This window comes from Mycteria americana, chromosome 5 (genome assembly GCF_035582795.1).
Source record: "Mycteria americana isolate JAX WOST 10 ecotype Jacksonville Zoo and Gardens chromosome 5, USCA_MyAme_1.0, whole genome shotgun sequence".
Lineage (NCBI taxonomy): Eukaryota > Metazoa > Chordata > Aves > Ciconiiformes > Ciconiidae > Mycteria > Mycteria americana.
The window spans coordinates 15,599,942-15,615,978 of record NC_134369.1 but is presented as its reverse complement, the minus strand read 5'-3'; the positions used below and the strand labels follow the sequence as shown (position 1 = coordinate 15,615,978).

Sequence of the window (16,037 nt, the reverse complement as noted above, 5' to 3'; positions counted from 1 at the left end):
GATGATCTTTGCTTTTGAGCAAACCTTTTCATTTAAAATGTAACCTTTTTATGGCTTTCTAAAATGGAGTTTTTGAGGCAAATGAGGAGATAATCAACCTTTGCTATTTTCATTGAAAGCTGTTTGCCTGAACCCTTTGGTCCTTTTGTAAATCCCTGTCTTTGTGGTTTCTTGTTTTCATGGTGTTGGCAGTTTGTGTTGTATGGTTTTTTTATTCTACTTTCCAAGACTTGGGAGTCCATGGTGTGTTACCTCTGGCTGTTTTCAACAGCAAGTGTCACGGAAGTATAGCCAGTAAGTTCATATAGATCTGCTATATTGCATCTGCTTTTGCCTCAGTTCCCCTGCCTTGCAACCATGCTTCAGCTCATAGGTTGAAATGCTGATCAGTACCAGAGTACTGGAGTCACTGGTACACAGATATAGGTCTTTACACTGTGTTTTTCCTCTGCTGTCAAAAGTTTTGGCATTTGAACAGAGTGGTAGAACAGAAAGTCAGCTATAGTACCGGATAAAGAAAACACAACCTTTTCCGTTCGGTTCATGCTATGCACTGATTTAAGTATGAACCATCTTTTGGCAAAGGTACCTGCAATCAGAGCATAGGTTGCTCTTACAGCTTTATTTTTGCCCTTTCATAGTGGGATTGGGAGAGTCAGGCCTTGATAAGGATGCTAGCAACTTTCCAAACAAGCATCTGAAATACCTGCAGAAATTGCAGGTGTTGAGAATGTTTTGAGAGCATTTTGACTGCAAAATATTTGAGTGAAGTTTCTGGTGAAACTTGTACCAATTAAATCAACAGAATACTTTAAAGAAAACTTTGTTCTTGTATGTGTTTATACAACAACTATTCACCTGTGTAGTCACCTGGGGTTTAACTCGAGACATCTGAAGTGAAAGCGTAAAAGGGTTAAGGTAATAGAATAAGGGCTAGACTTCTGAAAGCATTAGGTCTTCTCAACATCAGTGGGAAGGTGGCCTCCTAAACGCCTTTAAAAACACGATGCAAGTCTTTTATTGATAAAAGAGACAGGTATAAAAATCTAGATGGAACAACTACTGACCTGTAGAGTATTAGTCCTTGGTCTATTTTATCTGTGTAATAAATTTATATTTAATTATGTGATTTGCATAGGATACGCCTGATAGAAATTTTGTATTAAACTTTATGATGTCAGTGTTTGATGGACAGAAGGTTTTCTACACGGATAAGAAAAAAGTTTTTTTTTTTTTGGTTTAAGAAAAATTACCTGGAAAGCTAAAAAGAAAAAAAAGTGATGGAAGGCTATAGAATATAGGACCACAGGTGTAAAAGAGAAAAAAAAAAAAAGTTAGCAACTACTTCATCTAATTAGGTCATGAGGTTTGCTTTTGGGTTCTTTTGTGTGTGTGTGTTAGCTATATCATCTATCTTTTGAGCAAGGAACTGTGCAAGGTAAAATGAGTCAAAGCAGTAAGAAACAGGTATAGTTTTCTTCCATATAAACCCCAGATACCTCATACTTGAATTTTCACTGTGAATAACTATTTCTGGTCCATTAGATTGTTTTCATCATTTTACTTATACTCTGGTTGTGTTGGTAGACTATTACTGAACACTTAATTGATTTCACTATTTTATTAAATTTACTAAGGGAATGTGGTTGAAGGAAAAGTCAGGTTTGTATGATGTACTAAACACAACAGTCTAGCTCAGATGAGTCCATTTTGAATAGACTGGGCTGTTTGGGGTTGGGTTTTTTATTTTTTCCACCCTGACCAGCTATGTAATGGATAAGCCTGCAGCCGACTCCCAGTTCTGAGGTGTTATCTGAGCAACAAGCCTTTATTTGCTCAGGGTCACTGGGTATGGTTAGCCCTGTTCCGCCTTCTCCCTCACTGGCACTGTTGCTGTAAGAATCAAGGCTTCACATACATAGTATTCTGCAGGATTTTTTACCAAACTAAACTTTTTTTCGTGTTAGATTAACAGAGTACTAAAGCTAAATTTAAAATTTTGCATATTTAACCTTTCCCCTAATTGCTTGCCCAGAATAAAGATCTGGTGCTTTGTTCCTAAATTCTCTACATGAGGTGGTGTGCATTAAAGTGTATTTATGCTCTTTCAGATTAATTAACTGTGACCTTATGAACCACTGTCCTTGTTTAATTGGTGGCTCCAAAGCACACTAATGGCATAAATCAGCTGATAATGAGATTCAGACTTGCTTTTAAAATACATAATAACACTGCATTGATATAGCAAATGAGATTTGTTGACTCTCTGTTGGTATTACAGGAGAGAAGACACAATTAAATGTGTACTTTCAGGATGGGGGAGGGCTTGGTTGGAATGAATAATATGCACTTCAGGGTGGGTATATGAAATAAGGAGGATATTCTACATCAAGATAAGTTTGGTATTCTCTCCTTGTCTCTAGGCACTGTGCAGTACTGGCTGGTGCACTTTAGGATACAGAAATGTTGTGGGAAGGTGTTTCTTAAAGATTACTGGAGGCTAACAAAAATGATGATTTCATCTTAAATATAGTTACATGTTTTTAAACTGTGCTTACACCCACTGTTTTATGAACTGCAAATTAATCAGATAGCTCCCAGAGAACAAAAAGGTTTTGACCTAAACTAGTTGCCCAGGCTCCATTACTATTTTCAGTTTAATGTTACCCATATCCATCCTCACATTTTGGAAAGAAAACAAGGGCTGTGCAACAAAGTTTCTTTGTTTTCCTAAGAACTAAAAATGTGCTGTATGTAGACCAAACAATAAAAATAAACTACTGAACTACCTTCTAATGCATGGGGGTTCTGGAGAGAGGAAACCATGGATATTTAGAGGCATAAAGTGAGTCATTGTGCTAGTTAAAGAATTTTATAAGGCAAGCTCTGTGGGTTTGAGTTGCATCTGTTACCTTTCCAACTAGAACTGAGGGGTATGCAGGAAAAAGAATGTTGGATTTAATCATGCCTTATAGTGAACGCATTGTACTTAGGCTAAGCTTCTAACTGGGATCTAGACCATAGGAGAACAAAATCGTTAGTCTGTCTTTCTGTATGAATTTTGCCTTAGATAGGTTCCAGTTAAATGCACCTAAACAATATTATTTTACACCAGTTAAGCTGAAAAATGCTGTTACAAAATACTTTAAAAAAGTAATGAATGTTCCGTAACACTTGAAAACAAAAAAACCAAGCAAAAAACCCCAACCAGCCAAAAAAACCCTCACAGCTATTTTCCTTATTAAGAGATAACCATGCTTGCATTTATGATAGTTCTTAGAAGCCGTAATGGACTGGGTTGCTATGGTGTGAGATGCAGAACAATGAAATAATTGTTTCTCTTGGTATTGGCTTCCTGGAAACAAATTCTGTGTAAATTACTTGGCTGAAATAGTGACAACAGTCTTGTGTGCTGTTTTATTTAGTTCATAGTTAAAAATCATAACTATTCTATAATAATAAAAAAGTAACATTTATCAGTTCTGGGCTTTCTTTTGTTTCAACTTTTTTTCCCTTTACGTTTTCAGGTCAGTTTCATGAATTCAAAAGCAACTTACCAGTGATTTCTGGGAGCTGGGGCTGATTTTCTTGTGTATTTGTAAGTATTTATTGATTAGTTTTCCTGTTATGTGCATCTTTCTAATACTGTTTTACCATGAAGAATGGAGGCTATTTTAAAATGTCGCTGTCATATCACAGTTTTAGAATGTTCTTTTATTAAGAAATGTACCAAACTACTCATAAACTTTTTGTAGTTTTTTTGCTACCAGCTTATGCTTCAGTTATTCAGAGGGCTACAGATGCTTGAATTAACGGTGAATATTCCTGTTATTTCAAGCTTTCTTTTTGTTTTCATAACAACAACAACAACAACAACAACAATAATAATAATAATAATAATAATGAGAGAATGGTGTTGCTTACAGTAACACATCAGTTGTGACACTTGCTAATGATAGCAGTGCATCTTGCTGCTGTGATGAAAATTATTTCTAGAAATGAATTGGGGCTGTGATTCAAGACTGACAGGACTTTTAGAGGAAATGCTACATGGGTTTATTGAGGAAACACTAGGACAACCAATATCTGCTGAACTGGGAATGTATTTTTATATACCCTGGAGAAGGCTGATCTTTATGGTTGCAGCAAAATGACTGAGACTGTAGTCATTTAGGTCTTGGCCCAAGAATATGTTTCAGCGTATACCCAAGTTCAAATAAAGCAAATGGGACTAGGCCTATGCGTAAATGCTTTGAGAAAGGGAAAGTTACAGAAGAGGATCTGGGAGGAAGATAGGTATTTACACATCAAATAGAAAGCTTTCAGAATTACTGTTTTGGATAGTCTTCACCTTTAGTCAAGTATAATAAGGAAAATCTAATGGGACTTAGACTTGGCATGATATAAATTATTGCAATACCTCTTGCATGAGGTAATATAAATGAAACCAATCTATGCTGCTTGGTCTCTTAAGTCACAAATATAGTTTATGAATAAATATTTATTCAATCATTTGTGGAAAAAGATGTTCACAAAACTACATTCATCAGGGAAAAATATGGCTGGTTCTCCTCTCAGTATGGAAATGTGTTCAATTTGTACTAACCCTTCCTCTTTACAAATGTTTATTTTCCTATATGGTTTTGCTATTATATTTGCAGTTTCCTTCATTTACAGGTCAGCATCTTTTTAAAGAGCATTGTCAGTCATATTTAAAGAAAATATTGTCATCAAATAAAATAAACCATTTTTAAAAAGTATTACCATTGAAAAGTAGTTCTGAGAAGGCAATGTAAAGTGATTACTGAATTGAGAGCGAGGAATTTGTTGTAACTCTTCCTGGCTTTGCCACTGCATGTTTTTTCAAGCAGTCAGTTAGGCTTTCTTTGTCTCATTTTTCTCATCTATAAATGGAAATAGTAATATATCAGTCAATACAAACAGTACCTCTTTATACCTCGATACGGAGTATACTTTCCAATCAAAGCAATGGCATAAATACAATGGTAGGTTCATGGTGAACTTCTTTGTGCGTACCAGGCTAATTGGATGAGAACCTGTAAGTATTGTTTAATTCAGGTTCATGTGGTATTGTGAACATATAAAAGGCTTTAGTAATTATATTGTGGATTCCTGATCTGAGTCCTGCTTTTCTTGGTTGACAACAACAAACAACTGTGGTAAACAAAATTGACATAAAAAGTACTTTGAAAACAATGTTTGTGCTTAGGTCAACCAAGTAAGTACTTAAACTTTAATGAGAAGCATGGACTGTTGTTATCACACAACCGTACACTGGCTTTTGCAGGAAAAGGTGTTAGTACAGTTGAGACACCTTACAGCATTGTGACCATGAGAACTGGAACGTGGTTCAGCAGCCTTACCAATGAAGCCAAGTAAATGAATATACAAAATGATTGTACAAAATGAACCACAGTCTAGTCTTTTACAGGTATTCTCTGCAACTCAGAGTTCAGGCACATTGACATGAACATCTGGAGAAGCTAACACTATGCTGGCTGTTCTTGTTCTCTGATTAAAGGACTTATTTTAGTATTTAGCACTATATATCTAGGAACACATGCGAACCTTAAGTTCACATAAACTGAAAAGAAAATGTAGGGTGTACAACTGACTGTTTCAGCCCGATGTTTCCTCACATACTGAAAGCAGGATTGAAATATACATTTTATAGTAATACAGGTTTAGATCTTCTTAAATCATCTCTATTGTACCTCTCAACTTGCAAATATTTTGTAGGTAGTATACATTAGTTCAGCAGATACAGACTCTTACTGTTCAGTAACAGTAATACGTACAGTGTCGTAAATTTTCACTGTGCTCTATAGACTAATAGGACGGGTTGTTATCTCAAGTATCTTTCAATTTAAAGGCTTGATTTCTGCAAATACTTATTCATGTGAGGTGACCGTGGAAGCTGATGAAATCAGGATCAGGACCTGAGGCTGAACAAATAGGCCCTAGGCAAATGATACCATATAAGATGGGAGCTTTTGGGGGTTGGTGTGGAAGACAAAAAGTTTGCATATATAAGGAGTTTTGAGAAGATTCAATTCTAAGCAGCATTTAAAAAATGCTAATGAGAAGTGTATACCTTTTTCATGTTATGCTGTAATATATGGGCATGTTTTTATAGTGTGTTTGTTTGATCTATACTCCAAAGGGAAGGAGTGTAGATCAGTGCTAGGAAGATTGATCTTTGAAACTGTGCATATTTGTTATATGGGAATACAGCAAGATCAGCTAAATACTGCTATAGGTCTATACCAAAGCTATTTCAACCAGGGGCTATAATAACTTTTTCCTCAAATTTTTGAAAGTTTTGTCATAGATGCATTCTGCTGTAACATGTAATTACTTGGATCATCCAGTTCAGACAACTTTGGGGTTTTTTTGTCATATTTGGCTAGTTTTGTTCAGGAGAAAACAGGATTGATGATTCATACAAAAGTAAATTTCATGGAAAATGTGACATTTCTGCTTTTGTGTTATGCCCACAGAGTAATTGTCCTAACTAAAGGTTACTTTTTTCAAGAATGTGGTCTTAACGTGGTTTAATTTATTTAATTGTTCTTCTCAAGTAGGTTTGTCCAGTAGTAAACTGCAATAGTTATTTAAAGTTACAGACGGCAAAATAAATGTCCTCTTATAACACAGCATTTAAAACAAATTTTGCTTGTACATCAGCACTTAGAAATACCTTTTTACTAGCAGCTCAGTCTCTGTGTAAACATTTAATTGTTACTTGACTACAAAGTGAAAACACTGACAGAGGGGAAAAAAAAACCCTGAAAGGAATGGTGTTAAAACCCATGAAACTTCAGTGTCTTGCGAGAACAGCTCTTCAGTGAAAAGCCTGTATTGAAAATATGGTGAAAACAATATAATTGGATTTGAGACTAAAGTCAAATTGCTTTAAAAACAAACAGCAGCAATTTTTTTCAAAGAAGGTTTAAAAACAAAAATAGAAACACTTAGGAGATGCACACATGCACACACATTATAACACAACAAAACTGAGATTGTGAGTAGGTAAACTTTTAAAATCTTTTTAACACTTATTCCAATCAGCACATCATCAGGGAGCATGCTTTGCTTCAAACTCAATATTTAATATTTTTTCCTCTATCTTATTTTTAAGGCAATTTTTATACTTTTTTTAGTTTAATTTGGAATGGTCCTGTTTAAAACTTAGAGACTGTGTTTATTTACACCATGGAGCATCTGACCAAATAGATTTGTGCTTTGTATTTGTACCAGCTTGTTTAAAAGGAGAGAACTATTAAATTGTGAATATTTACATGATAAAGTCAAAGAAGGCACAGCTTATTTGGAGCAAGTGAATACATATGTGGCTTTGGCACTGTTTACCTTTATGGGTTTAATTGCTAACTGATGTTCTACTGAATTACAGTTAATTTATTTGGGAAAATATAGTGTCTATACTTTCCAGAAAAGCAATATACTGAACTCAATTCTTAAAAAGTTGATCGCCATTTTTCTCTTCGTAAGATATAATTGTTCATCAGCATTTTGGTCAAGGAGTTGTTTATCAGCTTATCACTTACCTCTTTCTATGAAGAGCTGATTCTTTCAAAATTCCTATTAAGAAAGCAAAGTGATGCCTTACTAGAAGCTCTGTTTGCTGCAACATCCATACTTTTTTGGTATGTGTGTACTGGAGGTGTCAGAGGTTTTATCCTCTTCTGCCTACTCTACTGCTAACATTTGTGACGTGCCAATGTAAAACGATGTAGTTGCACCATGAAGGAGCCCCCAGCATTTTGAAGCTCTATTTTTCTGGGATTATTTTATAAATGGTGAATATAAAATGTGCTTCTAGTGGAAAACTATCTTACTGTTTTTATGCAACGCTTGTGCTACAGTAGCACACAAATTTTCTTATAAGAAACAAAGTTCCACTATATAATGTGAGGTATAAACAAATACAAAAGCAAGGCACCTCCCCTGAAGAGTTTTCTTGTCTGAGAAAGCTTCTGTAAATACACATATTTTAGATGTACTGAAGAGAGAGTCAGTTGAGTAGAAACGAAATGGAAGGGGGAAAGGACATTTCTTTGCACTCAAGTAATACCTGGTGCGTAGGTGCCCAAGCCCATTTGCCAGTGTGGGTCTAATAGAAGCATAGTTGCGTCCATCCAGAGCTTTGTCGTTGTATCTGAAGAGAGGAAGGTGTGGAAAAAAGGCTGAAGGAGAGAGAAAGGTAGATGGGACACTCAGCTGCTGAGAACAGGACAGAAGTCCAAAGAAAACTACAAAAAGTTCTGTTTCTTTTTTAGCATCTGAACTGAAATTCTCTCTCTCCCCACCCCATGCTTCTAGCTGGGATGTCTGATGGACTCCCCTGTGTGAATTTTTCTAAAGGTGTGTGGTTGTGAGAGGTCGCCTAGGGACTTCTAGTTCTAATAGAAGGAGTGTCTGTTGCATGATGCTGGCACAGAAGCATGTTCCTATCTGAGTTCCCGTTTACCTTCTGAGTGCAGCAGACATTATTTTGGCTGCTTCTCTATTGACTGTACAGACTGTATCTTGGTAGTAAGTAAATAAATTAATAGATATAGAGAATGTTCATATTGTGGAAGCAATATGCATTGTATTCATTTTAGCCAGTTTTTCTTACAATAAGCAAATAGCGCACTTAAACTACTTCTAGGATTTTGATATTGAATGTATCACAGAAATCTTCTTCAATTCTTTATGAAGAATGAAATGTATGCCAAAAGAGACAATATACAAAATAATAGTTTTAATTCATATAAACCCAAAGGGTTTCATGCTATTAGACTCTTTAGCACTTACTAAAATGAGGACACCACTGAGGGCGAGAGTGCTATCCAACCATGTGGCTAGCACTCTCGCTTCTGACACGTGGCACAAAGGCAGAGGCCACGTATGTGGTCTTTGCTTACTTTTTGATGCAGTTGAACCGTTTAGTGAAGCTGCTGCTAGAAATGCTTTTTCAAAGGATTGTCATGCTCTGGATGTAAGCGAGGACCTCCTAACCCTACTGCTGCTCTATATGTGTGTTGGACGAGATCCGTATAATGCACTAGATCCATCTGCTGTCTGAAAAATTCTTTGCAAAAGTGCTAAGCAATATAATGGAAATCCTCATCCCAACAATTCTATATGCTGTTGAATTTGTGTGCAATGCTTGGGAGAGAGGAATCTGTTAGGAAATATTTGTGCTAAGAAGCTGAATTAAGAACGTGGAAGCAAAGTATTTGTACAAGTCCATACCTGGACAGAGTCCTATAGGTTTTCTGCAAGTGATTGGCATTTGCAGAGCCAAAATATTTTTAGAAGAAATGGTTGTTCATCACAAAACCAAAGCCTCAGGTCACTTAATAACTACAATGCAGGATCTTAGAAAAGCTGTAAAGAGAATTTTCTTTAAGCCATGCTGTGAGTAGTAAATTATATACAGTCTTTCTTATTCTACGTAAATTACACAAAGGATTTCTTATTCTGTAGTATGGATGAACAATACCAACAACTGATGTCAGCATTAACTTTTCAAATCATATTACTTAAAAGGGTGAGGGTTATAAAGTGTCCACAGACAGCTTCATTTTCTCTCTGTCTTCCTAATGCACATATACCAATGGCTGTTTGATTCATTTATTGACATAAAACAGAATTGCTTAGAACTAACCACTCATTCATCATAATCACAGTTACAAGAGACCGTGGGGTAAGAGGTTAACTGCTTGCTAGATGTATCAAGATCTTTGGTATATACCGCAGCCTGACTCAATAGAAATCTGATAATGGTCTGTTGAAGGTAAAACATAAGTGTTAATAGCTAAATAAAAAAATTGATGAAGACTGTACTGTAAAACACTCACATTTCTAAAGTTAATTAAAAAGAGCTGATCAAAGTGAAGCCTCCATTAAAAATGTTACTTTAAGATATTAAAGATAATACAGAGCACAAAGGTCAATTTTAAAAATCAGTGCATATTTTTTAAAAATTAATTTTCCATGAATTAAGGCTTTTTTTTTCCCCTTTCTTGGCAGCACTTTCATTAATAATTAAAATACAAATAATGTGAAAATATTAATTTTTACTTTTAGTAGTTTAAGTTCATGCCCAGTGATGATGAATTAATATTTTGGGGTATCTACATTAACAAGACATTGAACAAAATCAATTTGAACTAACTGGGAGCAGCTTCTGTTCTTAATATACGTGTGTGATGGATTCAGTGCTGTGCATCATAAAATATTCAGAGACTACACTTAATTGTGTAAATACCATATTATCTTTATGGGTTTATTAGAGATTACTGTATAATCCTGCCTCTGAAAGTTAGTCTGAAAGATGGTCCCTGCAGGAGCCAAAAAGCCCCAGGGAGTAGTTAATCCAATTCTCCGATGCTAAAACAGAGCAGGTTACATGAGTTTTTGGTTTCACCTCTCACTTCTGCCTTCCCCAATGAAACAGTACACAAAATGTAAAACTTCATTCAAAGTTCTTATTTTCAGTATAAAAAGAAAAGTTTGATTTAGAAAGGGAGACGATCTTCATCTGGAAATTGGCAGGAATGAGGGTCAGGCAGACACACACGGTCCTGCAGAAGATCTAAAGTACTGTAGGGCACCAGAGAGAAGACGGATGACTAGCTAGCAAACTGGCTGCCTATATGGAATTCCTACTGGTTTAGTATCTATTTTCTACTCGAATGCTTTAGTATTCGATATATAGTACTTTTAAAGAATTGCCTGGTCACTGATGTAACACTGAACATTGTTAGATCTGCTGAAGTGTTCAGAGTAAAGTGCAGGAATCTGAAGCCAAGCTTAGCATGATGAAAGTGAAGTAAAAATTGCACTCCCCAAACTAACTACCTAAAACTTGAGAGGTGCTCCTACAGCAGGCACAAGGGATCAGAGAGGTGGTTAACTTCAGAGTGTGTGATAACACTCCTTGATCCTATTTCAGCAAAAGAAGTTTTATGAGCATCAAATCAGGCTCATGATTAGCCAATCCATCAATGGAAAGTAGGCAGCCCTTTGCATTTCAGAGACAAGTAAAAATGTTCCAGAATGCACCTGGTTTATTAAACAATTCTGTGAAGCTCATTGAACTCACTTTTATTTCTCCTGTATTTCTGAGATATTTTTTAGACTTGAGCACCCTATCTTAATAGAACATGCACTATCGATTTATTTAAAGATATGGTATTTTCTCTTTTCTTTTTATGTCTTTAGGGTTTGTTTGTATTATTGACATTTTATTTCATTGTTCCATTTTTACCAAGTGATTATAGTTTGTATAAAATCCAGCAGTGAAATTAAATAGCTGAAATTATTCTTTCTAAGATGCAATGTTCTGTATTTGTCAACACTAGGTTTCACGTCACTTTGCTGCTTCTTAAATGAGTATTTTTAAAGTATGGTTAGAAAGTCTTAATTTTATGGAACATTTCCTCCTCCAAATCATGATGCAGATTTTAATATAAATTTTTGAAAAGCCATTTCCCCTACAACCGTATTGCATCTCCCCCTGCCCTGTATCCACTAAAGGACAATTATTTATTAGAACTCTCTTATCCTATCTTGCTTGGGCAGGTTTTTATCATTGCTAGGTTATTGGCCTTTTTTAATTGATTATGTATTAAGGTAGCATCCTACCCTAACAAATAGTCTTTGTACTTCCTTACTGTGTTCATTAAAGCCTAACAGTATATCTATGTTTGTAAGTGTGAATGGGTTTGAAAGGAATCTTTTGCCCAAAGATGTATTTGGTACGAATTGAGGTATATTCGCATGCCTCTGAAATACCAGGTATTGATTGCTGCCCACTTCAAGATTCTTCTGATCCAGTATGGAAACATAATCTCCAGGTCTTGAAATATGATCAAGGAACAAACAAGCTGCATTTCTGATCCTTCACAGCCCCATTCCTGGACAATCACAGCTAGGAAGTGACTATTACTACCATGTCTGTGGATAACTTTTCTGTAAGTTAGTTACTTGTTTTTTTAATCTCTTGTTCTTAAAGGTGTTTTTTATGGACATAACTAACTTTTAGAGAATGATGAGGGGAACATAACCATGCACATTCTGTTATCTTTTTCTGTATTCCTCAAAACAGCTGCAAGACCTGTATAATCTTACTCCAGATTCCTAGATTTGTACATTAGATAACATACATGCATCCTTTTCACAGGCTAATTTACTTGAATAATTATATAATTATTGAAACAAAATATAATAATAATATTTTTTCTCTTCCTGTATTTTTTTCAAAACTGAATTTATACATTCCGATTGCCACAGTTTGCATTATAGATTTGTTTCAGATTGTGCAATATTCAGCAGCAAGCTATAACAATAATCAATGTTCTGTCCTGTTAAAAGCATTTAGGTGGCGTTCCTGCATTCAAAGAATGTTTTTTTTAAGGCTACATAGATTCTTGTACTTTACCCCAGAAACATACCAGCCCCCCCCCCCCCCCCCCCCCCAACTCTGGTGGTTTGTTTCTGTGTGTGAATAAACTCCTTCGTTCCTCCAAAACAGCCTTCTGTTTGAGATGGCTGTTTGTTATGGGTTTTTCCTCACCCACCCACCTGCCATTAACTATTTGGTTCCCACTTGAAATACTTCATCATCGAGATTCAAACTCATTGTCCTGTGGCCATTGTTGCTTAGCAGAGCACCCATGCTTGCTTCCTACACAAACACACACACACAAATTAATAACTGAGTGGAACTCCTCCTCCTCTGTGCTCCAGAAGGAGCTGCTCCAAAAAGAAGCCATTTATAGTATCAATAAGCTGCTTCTCCAAACCATGTACAGATGTGTTATTCAACCAGTTAATATTGGGGTAGTTAAAATCACCCATTATTATTTTTCTGGCAGATTTTGCCACTTCATTAATATCTTTCAACATACTGAGTTGCTTGGCTGTTCCTTCTTTTACATGGCTTATATCATATCATGCCATCACAGCATATTCTGTAGTTTCGAGTTAATTGCCCAATTAACAGTGGTATTCATGAAGTGCTAGGAAAATTCCACAACTAATGATTTGGACAATTTCAAAATAGGTTGGTATTTCATAGTTTAAAATGTCAAACATGCCAATAGCTGCAAGCTTAAGACTGTGCAGGCTTAGAACCCAATAGCTCAAAAATTCTGTATCGCAAAAATCATAATCCAGCCCTCAGAAACATGTTTCCCAGCCCCCAGTATTTCCATGTAGGGAAGTTCTGCACTACCCTAATTTCTCCTTAGACTGGTGAGGTGGGAGCGTGAAATCAGACCTCCTTGGCTTCTCTGTATTTTGTGGAAATGAGGAATAAATACCTTCTGGCAGCAGTGAATGCGCCCTCACCCCCAACCTGGCCCCAGATGATGTTTATGGCAGCACTGGGGAAGCTGCTGTAATGACGGTTGCATATATGCTTACAAGACTCAGGAAAACGGAGATGCGAGTGATTGGAAGGTTGTAGCATTTGCTAGAGGACTTTGTACTTTTCTTTCCTGTTGCCTGGATTAGGTAGGGGTATTAACAATACGTAGTTAGCTTTGATGGGCCATTGTTCCCAGATGCAACTGAGAGTTGCCAATAGACTCTCTAGGCAGTGATGTGATTTTTTGTTTTGTCTCACCAGCTGCCATGCAGAGATGCCAGGGGATACACTGCCTACCCTTTTTGCCTTTTCTCAGTACCTTCTGTGCCATTTATGAGTTGTAGGGCTGAGGTGATGCCATGGACTTAGTCTACAGAGTCCGGGGATGGGCTGGGGCTGTAAAGTAATTTCATTATCATTGGCCAAGAAGGAAATTATTCATTTGCAGCCTTGAAATTCAGGGTCAGAAGTGTGGGTACAGTAAAGGAGTCAGTCCACCTCCTCAAAGCTAAAGGATCACTGACTCAAGGTTCATTTCTAACATTTTACATTATTAGAACATTTTCCTACTTGTACAGTCTGTTGGGACTGTATTGGTGATCTAATGCAAACTGCTCAGAGATATATACATATGTGATTAAGGCCTTAATTCAGCAAGGTGCTTTAAGTACTTTGAGGTACTTTGTTGCAATTGACAGGACTTCGCAGAAGTTAAAATCCTGTGAATACTGAGATCTTTGCTGGGACGGTACTGATTATGTAGATATGGCTTCTGGATAGCTCTTTTTTTAAATTAAGTTACTGAAATACACTGTTGTTTAGATCTTTCTTTTAGTCCTTCTTGGAGTTGTGGCAGATTGTTTAGGACATTATAATTTACATTTTATAGCAAAAATATAGTGAATTGTCTTATCTCATTCCTCTTGGCAACTCAGCAAATTATCATTAACATTTTTCATCAGTATTCTGTTTAGAGATTTCTAAACTGAACTCTATAGTGGTAACAGCTCATTTTTAGATGCTATTACAGTTCTTTCACATCTTTATAGTACTGTAGTATAGCTGAATTTAGTAGCTACCTTGAAAGCGGAGTAAGACAGCATTAGAATCTACATTAAAGTGATTCAATACTCTTTAGAGAAAAGCCTTCTTAACTTGAGATCAGATACAGTATGTGTTTTGGGGGAATTCTATAAGGCTTGCCGATAAACTTGAACGCTACCAACAACAGATGCTTTTTGAAATATTTTTCTGTCCAGCCCAATGAAATTTAGGGGAATTTGCTTTGCTTTGGAAGCACATGTGATCGACAACATTCAGGGGAGCTGCACCTGCAAATGGAAGGGAGGCTATATCCTAGAGACTAATTTTATGGCTTGAGTTGGTAAGGATGGGAGGGATCAACTTGCATGGACTTGTTTCTCCTTGAGAGTTAGTGCAAATCTCCAGTCTTTTAGGTAAGTACCATGCTCTGATATATTTTTCCTAAACGTTGTTCTTGGTGGCCATACAGATTCTTTCCAGTTTGGGTGTATAGAGAGGATATTTGTTTTCATAAGTGTTCATGAGTTAGGAAAATGCAAACCCTTCAAGGTCATTCAGTGTTTGTGTCGTCAGGTTGACCTGCAATAAGTCCAGTGGTTACTGTTCCTGGCTTTATGGTTCTGAGCAGCTCACTTCATCTTCGTTTCCTTTCTTAATCTTTGACCAACTATTTTATATTTTTAAACTATAATCTTATAATGGATGGCAAAGTCTGGTGCCCAAAAGTGGGATCAGTGGAGGCCTCCAGAAATGGCTGTAATACTGATTACAATTATTACAATTATAAATACAATAGCAGTAGTAGCAACTGCTACTACCTGTAGTACAGTTCAGTAAGTGCAATTTTAAACTACTGAGATACTAATAACTCTAAAGCTACCCACAACCACTAGAAAATGTCTTACTGCTTTCAAAGGGTAAAGGGTTCTGCATGTTCTAATTCATACAGAAGTTATACATGTTTCTTACCTTGTTACCATTTTTCAATAATTTTGCACCAAAAGCTTATTTTCAGATTAAGCTTCAGTTGTAGAAATAACCTCTTGGCCAATCATAATTTTAGAGAATTTTGCATCTAGATAGCTATGAAAAAAAATTGCTAAGTTATTTTTGTATAAGATATGGTCATACGTTTCCCATGTAGCACAATAGAGCATTTAGTGTTCATGAAAGAATTGCTTTCAGTACTTTGAATGCAGCAGCTTAACATTATTTCTCTTAAAGTGTGATAGCTTTTTAAATGTTTTTTTCCAGGTCAAATTTAGTAAGTTAATTACACTACAGCCTTAATAAAATTTGAGAATATGACCAATAAATACCAACATCAAACAGAAAAATATTAAAAAGAAGATTAAGCTGTCTTTTTAAAAATGGTAGTCTCTGATTCTATTAAAATTTTTGTTTTATTCCGAAGTAGGAACTATAAAATTAAGTGAACACCAAAAGAAGATCCTTCTATTATTAATTAGTTGCACAAATTCTACAGACTGAAAAACAGCAGGGATGTAAAGAGTGATTGACCATTCATTGTTAATTTAATAGCAATGTTACCATTAATGACCTTAGTGACATACGCAGTATTGCAAAC

The 16,037-nt window shown here is 36.0% G+C and overlaps 1 protein-coding gene across 3 annotated transcripts in view; it reads left to right on the top strand.

The window, feature by feature from the left end:
- SOX6 (SRY-box transcription factor 6) overlaps positions 1–16,037 on the top strand; it is a 379,444-nt gene that overhangs the window by 49,265 nt on the left and 314,142 nt on the right. For all 3 annotated transcript variants that reach the window (XM_075502220.1, XM_075502218.1, XM_075502219.1), the window contains exon 2: positions 3,528–3,598. The gene's annotated coding sequence lies outside the window, so the exon portion shown is untranslated. The remainder of the gene's footprint in view (positions 1–3,527; positions 3,599–16,037) is intronic.